Source organism: Mangifera indica, chromosome 19 (genome assembly GCF_011075055.1).
Source record: "Mangifera indica cultivar Alphonso chromosome 19, CATAS_Mindica_2.1, whole genome shotgun sequence".
Lineage (NCBI taxonomy): Eukaryota > Viridiplantae > Streptophyta > Magnoliopsida > Sapindales > Anacardiaceae > Mangifera > Mangifera indica.
The window spans coordinates 5,117,742-5,130,610 of NC_058155.1; the positions used below are offsets into that span (position 1 = coordinate 5,117,742).

Consider the following 12,869-nt stretch of genomic DNA (forward strand, 5'->3'; position numbering starts at 1 on the left):
ATGGCCATCAGAAAAAATTACTTTGAGAGGGCATTTGGTTTGAGAAATGTTATATTACCAAAATAGAAAGATTATCTTGAAGATAAATTATTTAAAAGATTACTGAAAATAAATGAGTATTATGTTTGATAAAATTTAATAGGTATATATAATTATTGTATTCGGTTAAAAATAATAAAATAATACTAGTAAATTATTTTACTTAAATGCCCTTGAATATTTTTATTTTAAAATATTTTTATATTATTTATCATATTAATTAAAAATAAATTTATTTTTAACATCAGATGATATACATCTTTCTGGCCTATATTTCATATGGAGGTATATTTCTAGGGAAGGGTGTTACATATCATATGTTGTAAGTGTTACAAGTAGATTTAAGGCCAGTCCAAAGGAGAAACATTGGTGGACTATAAAATCGATTCGTAAATACTTAAGAAGATCTAAAGATTTAATTCAGAGTTATGAATGTTTAGAGTTAAACATTTAGGGAAACTAAAACTCTAATTTTTAGTCAGACATTGATAATAGAAAGTCTATGTCCTAATTCATTTTCATATATAATGGAGTCACAGTTAGTTAAAAAGTTTTAAACAATCAACTACGGTTGATTCTACTACAGAAGCTGAATATATTATTATTTTAGAAGTAACAAAAAAGGTTGTATGAATGCACAAGTTTGTATTTGAATTTGGTGTGATTTCAAACATAACTTATCCAATAATTATATTCCCTAACAATACTGATACTATTACACAGGCAAAGAAACCAAAACCATATTAGAAGTCTAAATATATCAAACGAAATTATTATATTTTGAGATAATTTGTTAGAACTAAAGGGATATTAATACATAAAACACCTCCACTTACCATTGAAGTAGTTGGACCATTTTATTGAAAAGATAGACATGAGATACAACAAATGTCTATTTAATAGTCCAATTTTGAAGATTATTAAATAGTCTTTTTTCATAGTCTCTCCAAATTTTGCAAGAGTTGATTAACAAATGACTGTTTTTTTTTTTTTTCCTGGCGGGGACTCAAACTTGTTCTATTTGCACACAAAGGGCATGGCAAGAAGCGGCTTTGCCTTCTGTAGAGTGATGCCGAACTTGTCTTCCATGTCCATTTCTTCTGCCGTAATGTCATCTTCAAGCTTCCAATCAAAGGCGTGAAGAAGCGAGGCCAACATTAAATGCAGCATTCTGATTGCCAATGGCATTCCAGGGCAGATTCGCCGACCCCACCGAACGGAATGAGCTCGAAATTTCTGCCCTTGACATCAACATTGGACCCTAAGAATCTTTCTGGGAGAAAAGTGTTGGGGTCATCCCATAAGTTTTCGTCTCTGCCAATTGCCCATACATTGACTAAAACTTGGGCGTCCTTTGGAATTGTGAAGCAGTTGATTTCCATGTCTGTGGAGGATTTGCGGGGAGCCAAAAAGGGAACTGGTGGATGCAATCGTAAAATTTCTTTGATGATTGCTTGTAAGTAAGGCAACTGAGTGATGTCTGGTTCCTCAACTGGGTTCCCTTTGCCTATAGTTTGCTCCAGGTCTAACCGACTTTTGATAAGGCTTTAGGATTACGGAGGAGCTCCGCCATTGCCCATTCCAGTGTGCTGGAAGTTGTGTCAGTACCCGCAGCAAACAAATCCTTTTAACAATCAAAGAATATATAACACCTTATTCCAGCGTAAAGATATCGTAGGACTTAAGGGTAAGAACAATAATATATGCACTTATAAGCATAAAATATACAAGGTAAATTAAAGAAATACAAACCAGAAATAAATGCCTGATATAATCCCTGTTGATAGCTTCAGTTTTGTCTTCCATGATGTTGAGAAGAGTCTCCAACATGTCATTGGTTTTAACATAACCAGGGACTTCTCTCAGCTTCAAGCGTTGATCGATCATGCGATCAAAGAGCCCCAACATCTTCCCAAAGTGAATCGTCAAGCGACGTTTTATTCCCCGGGGGTCAATCTTTTTCAGCACGGGAAAATAATCAGCCACGTTAGGCTTTCCAGCTTCTACCATAATATTCCACACCAGCTCCCTAAACTCTGATTTGGGATCAGCCAAATCAACGGAGAACATAGTGTTTGACATTAAATTAAGACGAGTACTGAAAGCGGCTCGGCGGACATCTATGGCTTTACCGGCATGGCAATTTTCTTCAACATAAGTAAGGAGTTGCTGCACTTTGTTTCGCCGGAGGTCTTGACTGGCGTCAAGTTTTTGAGTTGCTGATTTTCCTGAGAGTTCTCCACGCGGTGGAGATCGGAAGCCAAACCATGCTGATGAGCGAGAAGGGCGTTGGGAACGGAACGATTACAGAAAGATGAATCGTGAATTTGAAGGACTTGTTGGGCCATGGATTCGGAAGAAATGACTATGGTGGTCAACTGGCCCAGTTGAAGACTCATTATGGAGCCATGAATCTTGGCGAGATCAGCTAAAGACCTGTGAGGTTTTTCACCAAGAAGTAAGAAGTTCCCGATGATAGGGAGTTTGTTGGGTCCAGGAGGAAGCTTCCTAGAAGCTGGTTTGGTTACTCTGAAAATGGAGTTCAGAGCTATTATTGAAAGCCATGTGAAGAGAAGCCATATTATACATCTTAATATGACATCCATTTTTTCCTTGCTTAGAGAAACAATAGTTTAAATTAAATGGACGAGGTTTGATTGATTATTTATAGCGCTGAAAATTGTAAGGCCTAAGGATCCCATGATTTTATTTTTCCGCTGGGCTGCTGCCCTCCAGGTCACTGAGTGGCTATGTGGCAAGGAGCAACGATGCCTTGTCCAAAGTATGAATTTTTTTTTTACCTGTGATTGCAAGGATGGGCCATGTCGAGTTGGTATCATAATTTTTTTTTATTATTGTGGTGGGCTATATGAAACCGACCTATGGGTTTGATTTTCAAGCCTAAGCGTGACCTATCTAGACTATCGATTTGATACATCTTATAATTTACAAATTGTCTCACTCATGGTTAGAGCCAAAAATGGAAGGTCGGAGCAGCCTAGCCCTCTTTCATTTTTAGTTCAGGCCACTCACAGATTCCATGCCTAGGGCATAAGTAAGCCAAAGTACTGATATCATAAGGCCAAAAGTAGTCCCTCATTATCAGAGGTGTCAATGGGCCAGTCTAGCTCCTGCTTGACCTGTCGGACTAATAGGTTGGGTCCAATGGTATATATAAAAGCACCGCAAATGTATCACCTGCATCCGTAATTGAGCCAATGAAGAGAAGAAAAGAAAAGAAAGTTCTGCAAATGTATGTACCACATCCATCATTAATTGAGTCTAGCTTCAAGGCAAGGGATTTCCTTCACGCAACTAACACCATTACGGTCTCTTTCAATTTAACTTTACGTCCCTTTCTCGTCAGTGAGAATACCCTTGATTAGCTCCTTATCTGACCTACCCAAAAGAATGGGTTGCCTATGATGGGAATCCTTCTAAAAAAAGGTATAAATTAGTTGGTTTCACAAAATTGGAATGGAAACTTACCCCTTATAGACTAGTTCTGGATAGAAACTGAAATAGAAAGGTAGACACCCGTGATTTTGATTCCAACTCGATTTTTTTCTCACCCATGGCGGTGACAGCTATGAGTGTGACTCTTCTTAAAGTATTGATTTTCTTTGTTGTTAAAATAATTTAAAAATAAAATTTATTTGAAATATGAATCGCTTTGAAATAAATTTGAGGAAAGAGGATAAACTATTAAATTAAATAAATATTAAAATAAAGGGCAAAGGGTTTATTCTCACCTAAAGTATTTTGTTTTTTCAAGTTTCTTTCTATTAACTTTTAAAATCTCATTTACCTACCTATGAACGGTTGAATCTGTTAGTTTTAAGAACAAAATCGTTATTTTATATTTAATATTAAAAATAAACTTAAATTTGATTTCATTTTCTCCCCTTGAACCCTAAAAACTAACAATTTTTTTCAATCCAAGTTTCAAAAATAGCATTTTTCCCCCTAGCGTTTCCATACTTTCAAATTCAATCTTTTCATCGATGACAAGACGTCTCTGACTATCTCCAAGTGATGTCTCTTTCTCTCTAGTGCATCCTCCTTCTAGTCATCCTCTTTCTGATGCAGTGCGACATCATCTTTATAAGAGATGAAGACGATGTTGTGCATTATCGAAAGGAGGACGTGCTGGAGATGAAAAGACGTTACCTGGAGAGATCGTCGAAGAAGTGTCTTCGTTGCCTAAAAAATTAAATCTAAAAGTTTGAAAACCCTAGGGGGTAAATATTGTTTTTGAAAACTTAGGTTGAGAGAAAATTGTTAGTTTTTAGGGTTTTAGGGGAGAAATGATATAATTAACGGATTCAGTTAATTTTAACTACTCACAAATAGGTAATTAAGATTTTTTAAATTAACAGGGGAGAATTTAAAAAAGCAACATTTTGTACCGGGGGGGGGGGGGGGGGTGCAGGGTGTCAGTTGTGGTGGCACGACGTGGTGGAATAAGCCCTTTAGCCTAAAATAAAATAAAAATAATTGAGAAATTAAGAGAGATTATGTGAATTTGACTTAAGAAAGAGAAGGTTGAGAGAATTGAGAGTTGACTTTAATAAATTAAGTGTTTTAATTATAGAAAAAAATTTAGAAAAATTAAAAAAAAATTAGAGTAGTCATTCGCAAGCAACAACTATTTGATCAAGAGGTGATACTTTATATCTTTGAATCGTATTTATATCTTATTAATTTGAATTTTATATCGAAGACTCTAAATTCTAGCCTACCTAAAATAGAATTATGTCAAAAAATTTCAATCATAAACAGAACCAAAATATTTTTGAGAAGGTTGAGAGAATTGAGAGTTGACTTTAATCAATTTAGTGTTGTAATTATAGAAAAAAATTTAGAAGAATTAAAAAATAAAAAAAATTAGAGTCATCATTCGTAGGCAACAACTATTTGATGTAGAGGTGGTAGTTCATGTCATTGAATCGTATTTATATTTTATTAATTTGAGTTTTGTATTGAAAACTCTAAATCCTAACCTATCCAAAATAGAATTATGTCAAAAATTTTCAACCCTAAACAGAACCGAAATATTTTTGGATTAACTTAACTTGATTTTAATTAACTCAAATTATGTAAAGTTGTGTCAAAACAGAACATGTAACGATACAATTTATTGCAAAACAATATAATTTATTAAAATGTCAAGGAATAATACGATTTGTTATGAAATAATGTATAAAAAAGACATTTTGATATAAAATAACTTTTTGTATAAAAAGACATAATATCATAATCAAGTTAATACTAATTATTTGTTTGTTGTCTCTTTATATTGTAAGGATAAAAAGACATAATATCATAATCAATAATCTAAATAAATATACAATTTCAACTTCAACATAATATAATTCATAATTAACAAAATTAATAACTACTTGTAAAATATTTAAAAAATTTAATTTATAATTCATATGATAAATGTGACTATTAAAAATTAAAATCATTGAGAACATTTGGTTGGGGTCACCATTTGTTACACTAGTAATCTATTTTTATTACTTTTATTACTTTGTTTGATTTGTAAAGTAATAAATGATTTTGATAACTTTTTATTATCAATAGTGATGTAATAGGTAATATAGAAGGTAATATGATTACCACATTTACTTTATATAAATAAAAAATTACCAATGTAATATAAGTTTTGTTACTATTTTATCTTTATTTAATTTATAAGACAAAAATATTCTCAATTTTCAATTAAAATAATAAATAACATGAAAAATATTTTTATAACCCTTAATTTTTCATATAATAAATAAAATAATATATTAATATTTTTTTATTACTTTCAACTAAACATAATAATTATTTATACATCAATTTTATCAATCATAATAATAAATTTATACCTAATAATTTTTAAAATAATTTATGTTAGTAATACTCTTTCATTTTCAATAATAAAATATTTGCTACACCAAACACAACCTAACAAGTATAAGAATATAACATATCCAACATAATATACTCAAATAAGTAAAACTTATTACACACTAACAAAAAAACAAGGGAAATTATATTAAATAGCCAAAATTAAGGGGGTCTAAGTGAAATTGCCTAAAACAATAAGGTTTAAGCAAAAATGCTCTTATTTATGAAATGACCAAACTACCCCTATATATAAACCAAGGATTTTACTTATTTTCCGCATAATTTTCCCACAGTTTCATTGTGCAAAATCGAAAATGGCAATGAAGGTTAGTACATCTTCCCTAATGTTGTTTGAATGAATTCATTGTTAAGATTATTGAGATTTGAGGGAGATTTTACGGATTGAAATTCTAAGGTTCCGATTTTGAACAATACATAAAATATTTTAATTCTTGATTGTTTTGGTTGAATTTCTTGAGGGGTTTTGTGTTATAAGATATGTACATTTGATTTGTGTTAAAACTGGAGGCAGAAACGACGATTTTTACGTTAGAAAATGGGTTAGAATAGTCGGCACTCCTGCCATAGGAACAGTGGATCCCATGATTAAGATGAATTCCCCTACGGTCAGGAGAGATTGACCGTGGGTTAGGGGGTGAAGTAGCGTTTTCAAAACATTAGGGAGCTAGGGGAGAGAAATTAGTGCACGACGAGTGTTTGTGAAATTTGGCATGGGACAGTGGGTGAATACCATGGATTGGGGGAAATTTTACTTTTTTAAAACTATAAGGGCGCTAAGAGATTAGAAAATTGTTGAGGGTGTAAGGGATAAATATTATACCTGATTGTAGTAGAAATTTTTTGAGAGGGTAAATTGATATTTTTCATATCTAGGGTTTCTCGACTTATAGTTTTTAGATTTTAGTACCATTTTTTTCTGTTTTAGGGATTTTCGATATGTAGTTTTCGAATTTGACATTGGGTTTTTTGATTTTTGTGCTTTTTTTGGCATATTTTACAATGAAATGACATAATTTCAACTCGATATTTTGGTTTTTTTGTTTATAGGATATATTGATTCGTATTTTTGAATTTTGCCGTTTTATGATATATCACCTCATATTTTCCAAATTTTCGAATGATTTTTTGATTGGTGACATTCTAACGTATTTCAACTTATAGAATTTGAATTTGAATTTTGTTTTTTTGATTTTTGTTGTTTTATGATAAATCGACTCGTATTTTTCAGATTTTCTAACGATTTTTCGATCATTAAAATTTAGGGTATTTCGACGTATAGAATTTGAATTTGAGTTCTGTTTTTTCAATTTTTACAATTTTAGGATATAACAACTCGCATTTACAAATTTTCGAACGTTTTTTTGATTGTTGATATTCTAGGGTATTTCACCCTATAAAATTCGAATTTAAGTTCCGTTTTTTTTATTTTCACCTTTTAAGGATAGATCAACTTGTACTTTTAGATTTCTAAATAAATTTTTGATTGTTGACATTTTAGGGTATTTCAACGTATAAAATTTAAATTTTAGTTCCCTTTTTTTTATCTTCATCGTTTCAGGATATATCAACTCGTATTTTCAGATTTTCAAACGATTTTTTGATTATTGACATTCTAGGATATTTCACTGTATAAAATTCGAATTTGAGTTTCATTTTTTTGATTTTGACCTTTTTGGGATAGATCGATTCATATTTTCATATTACAGAATGAATTTTTGATTTTTCACATTCTTGGGTATTTCAACGCATATAATTCGAATTTCAGTACCATTTTTTTATTTTTGTCATTTCAGGATATATCGAAATATATTTTCAAATTTTCCAATGATTTTTTGATTGTTGATATTCTAGGGTATTTCAATATATAGAATTCGAATTCAGTTCTATTTTTTTGTTTTTCATCCTTTTAGGATATATAAACTTATATTTTCAGATTTTCGAATGATTTTTTGGTTGTTGACATTCTAGGGTGTTTCATCTTATAGAATTCGAATTTCAGTTTTATTTTTTTGATTTTTGCCTTTTTAGGATAAATCGACTCGTTTTTTCATATTTCTTAAAGATTTTTCTATTATTGATATTCTAGGATATTTTAACGTATAGAAATCGAATTTTAGTTTTATTTTTTCGATTTTTGCCATTTTTTATTGTTTTTCTATTTTTTATCTTTCTATGTTTTTTTTATTTGTTATTTCTACATTTGTTTACGAATTTTTTTTTTTATGAATGTCTTATGAATTTTTAAAAGTTTTTGTAGGACACTTCTTGCAAAAGGAAACGTGTCAAAGGCGAGCTATGATTCCTCGATGAGTCAAAACACTTATGTGCAGAGGTTATATGTCGTGCACAGCATGCCATATTGTCAAGGATTACTTCTATACTGACCCTGACTCAACTTCAATTATTTGAGAGGACATGTTTCGGGTATCTACTTCGTGTACCCGAAACCAAATTTTTTGGAGTGTTGGTTCATGCACTTCTCCTATGACAGCTACATCAACCCTCCGTCAGAGATGAGTTATGGTTTAAGGTTAACGAGGTTGACATGAGATTTAGTCTGTTTGAGTTTTCTTTGGTGATAGGGCTATCATTTAGCCGATACACTGCTCTTTCATCGTATATTCCCTGTTTATCCAGAAATAGGATCAGAGATACATACTTTTGGGGTTGTCTGAAGGTCCAAACATAGGATCAGACATAGAGCGTGTCTTTTTGGCCAGGCCATGGGGGGATGACGATATTGAGGCCATCAAGATGGCCTTGTTGTATTGTCTTCATATGGCGTTGTTAGGGAATGATCGATAAAAGAAAGTATCTATCGAATACTTACAATTGGCTGATCATTTGGACGGGTTTAATTCCTACCCCTAGGGCATTGTTGTTTGGCAGATGAAATACGAGTCTATGTCACAGGCGGTCATTTGGCAGATGAAATACAAGTCTATATCATAGGCGAGTGACAGAGTCTACTCCAGACAAATGCCTAAAATGTTTAAATATGACCTCTACGGATTTCCTTTCACATTTAAGATAAGTTTAAATTTATTGATTATATATAATAATTGACAAAAATATGAATTGATTTATTTTAATCATTAATGGTTATATTGCAATATTGGATATATGAGACGTTGGAGACCTTGTATGATTAGGTTGATATGAATGATATCTATACGTCTCTACTGATGTTTAAGTGGCGTACACAGGACATCCCTAGTTAGGGTCATTTGGGCATTATTTTCACTGGTGACCCCAGTATATAATCGTTAATTAGTTAGCTGATTGATTTTGTAAATATTACAATTATTTTGAGTTATATATCTTTATGAATAAGATGATGTCACATTCCCATTCCCACTTCATCTATCATTGATTGAGAAGGGTCTACCATGGTATGCAGACATCTATGAGTACACCGATTTGCCAGATGTACATTCCTCTTCATCCTCTTCGATTAGGCCACCTTCAGATATACCCAATGATACTCATGGGACACTTGAGGAGCCACCTCTGCCTCTTGTTATGGATCAGTCTTCATATCCCCTTATAGTTTAGAGCCTAGTGGCTGAGACCGTAGACATACCTAAGGTTGAGGATCGTGTTACTCATTCTATCACAGAGGAGTGTCCCCCTCTGTATCACCTTGTCTATCCATAGTAGATGCTACATTGACACACTAAGATGTTATGATTTTATGTGAGATTTCCTGTTTTTGCAATAAGGTGTCTTCACAGATGACTCGATTATGCGATGATATGTCCTCTTAGATGACTCGATTAAAGGATTGCCCCAGTCAATGAAGTTGTAAAACCACATCTCATTTATTACTTATAAAAATTGTATTTCGTTTTTACCCTGACAACTATATTAATTTTGTATAGGATAGACAGGACAGTGTCGGGACGACCTCTCTTATTGACAGGTTATTACCATCCCATCAGTTATATGAGGTTTGTATTTATTTTCTTAGAAATATCCAAATGTTAAATGTTGTTACTATATTTTGATTTTGTTTTATATAAAATGTCACTGATCAAGTTATTATTACTATTACCTTAGGGTAGTCATCATGGTAGGGTATCAGTTAGCCCTTCTATTACATCACCTCTCCGATCTGAGGTATGCACTTATCGTCGGAACTCTATTTTATATATTCATATAGGGTTTTTCTCATGAAAGCCTTTCAGTCAGATCTTTAGTTACTTCAGATCCCCAACCTAAAGTATGAAAAAATTGTAGTTATTATATTTTATATAAAATATCATTTACCATTTTGTTCTTGTCATGGGTATAGAGGATCGGCATTAAGGTATTATCGATCGAGGGTTCTCCCCGAACAACTTCCCTGACCGTAAAGGTAGTGTTTTTTTAGGAAATGTCATTGAATGATTTGTCTTTATAGTAGTTATGTTTATTTAACAATGTTTTATCTCCTTTTTCAGGATGAACGATTATGGTTACTTATTGATATCCCCAATTACCAAAAGGATAGTGGATATTAGTTCACAAAAGGAAGATGTACAGAAGGACGTTTTCGATGCAATCCATATTAAGGTATATCTATTATAATTACTATATAAATATTCAAATATTAACAACACATGTGTTAATAACAAACATAAGAAAGAAGTACATGATCAAATACATAGGTATTAACAATTGGGTACATATTTTTTGCATGGTTTCTCCTCTCGGAAAACCATCACTGTATAATACCACGAATGAACTCAACGAGCATTGTGATAGGTAGGCCCCATGCATGTCTGACAGAGGCATCAAATGACTCTGCAATATTAGCTGTCGTGATGTTGTATCGATAGCCCGAAAAGTGTGCTATACTCCAGTTTTCAAATCCAACCTCACGTAGATAAGCCCTAACTTGAGGGTTCATTAAATCAAGAGATCGCATCATAGGCTCAAATTCTGCTTCTATGTATGATTTCGTGACTTTCCAATATGTACCCATAACCTATAAAGTGGTAAATAATATGAGAACTTTATGATCAAAATATATGAAAAAGTTAAACATTTCAGAATTTTCATACTTGTTTAAACACATTAGCTTTAAGTCTCGTTTGTACTTTGTCTACATGTTACATAGAAGGTGATGACAACAACATCCATAGTGGACATCTGGAAAGACTTCAGCCATTGCAAAGTATATAGCATGATATGATGTCGATATGAGATTATTATTAACTCAGAGAGATCATAGATGCATTCTTTAATATTCTTAAGAAAGCAACACCACGTGTCGTGATTTTTTTTTTATCGATACCAAAACCAACAAGGTATATCTGGTTATTATCATTGAGGGCCACCGCAAATAATAAATGACCTAAATATCGACATTTAAGGAAAGCAACGTTAATGCAAATAATAAGTTAGAGATATTCTCTGAATGCATGAATGAAATATCCTAATGCCATGAAAAAATACTTAAATTGATGGTCATCGTCCATTTCAATAGCTGTAATGGTGTTCGGATTAGTACGTTGTAAATTGTAGCAATACTCTAGTATGAGCATAAATTATTCTTTCGGTGAGCCCCTTAATGAATTTAAAGCCTAGTTTCTTGCCCGTCAAGCTTGTGAATATGAAATGTCAATTTTATACCGGTTGGCGATATCCATAATTATTTCCTTAGGCTGATAAATTCAATCAATCAGTATAAACTTTAACCTCATTAATTGACCTAAAGCTCGGGGCCCAGTTTGTTTGTGATATGGCATTATTTGATCAACTGAATATGTGTGTATTGGATTCATTTGGTTGATTTGAAATACTTCACCGACTTTGGACTTGCTTGCATGTATATATCACTGACAATTTTCAGCCTTACACTTAATTTCCCATCGCCCCATGTCAAACTTCTTGACTATGAATTGAAATCCTTTCAATAAGGCAAATTGTTTCACAGCATCTTTCAATTGTACTTTATTATGAAAAATATCACCAAGTTTTACACTATTCTCCTCTCGGATCAATCTTGTATCACCTGATGATGTTGATGGCTATGAAGGAAAATCAGGAAGCTACCTAAACTGATTAATCGGGACATTGTCAAAAAATAGGCCAAAAATAATTTCTACCACTTGAAATAGGATCTTCAAGCTATATACTATTTATATCCTCGGTAACAGATGACATATCAGACATATCATTTCTATCAAAGTCACCCCAATCAAGAACCCTATCTTTCTCTCCATGAGCCCATGAGTTTACAATGTACAATGGGTTATTATTGAAATCAATCAAGTTTTCCAAATCATATTCTTTTTTCACCCTACTAATTTCTTTTTCACCATCATCTTTCTCTTCTTCTTCTTCTTCTTCTGCTTGTCTTTCAATTGGGGTATATGTAACAAAAATAGGAATACATTCCTATAAGCATTGAGACATATCAATAAAACCCTGGATATTTTCATCATTTTAGATCTGTACGGGGCAGTCGAGCTTAATTTTTCTTGGTTTCATTGATAGTTGAAGATACTTTTTCATTGGATCAAGACCGCAAGTCTCTTTCAAAAGTTGAATAAATCCCTCAAATGTTGTTCTATAAGGAATTTTAATCAATTGTTTGGATCTTCTAACATATGTCATTATGTTGTCATCACCTTGAATCCATTCTTCTTGGTAATGAACTGATGCATAACCATCCATTTTAATTATCAATCCTGCAATGACAAGTTTTTGAAAAAAATTATTTATTTATAACCAAAAATCTGTAATAACTATTTAAAATAGTCTTACAATTATTAATATCAAAATACCCCTCATATTTTTTTAATATTTTATTTAACCTTCTATAATTATTTAACATTTTATGTAACACCTTTATGTATTATTTTGTATCAAAATATATCTATCTATTCTTAACATTTCATTTAAAACACTTTTACAGTGTT

At 32.2% G+C, this 12,869-nt stretch overlaps 1 pseudogene; it reads right to left on the reverse strand.

Moving 5' to 3' along the window:
- Window positions 1-871: 871 nt before the first annotated feature.
- Window positions 872-3,169, reverse strand: LOC123203732 (annotated as a pseudogene).
- Between the last annotated feature and the right edge of the window lie 9,700 nt (window positions 3,170-12,869).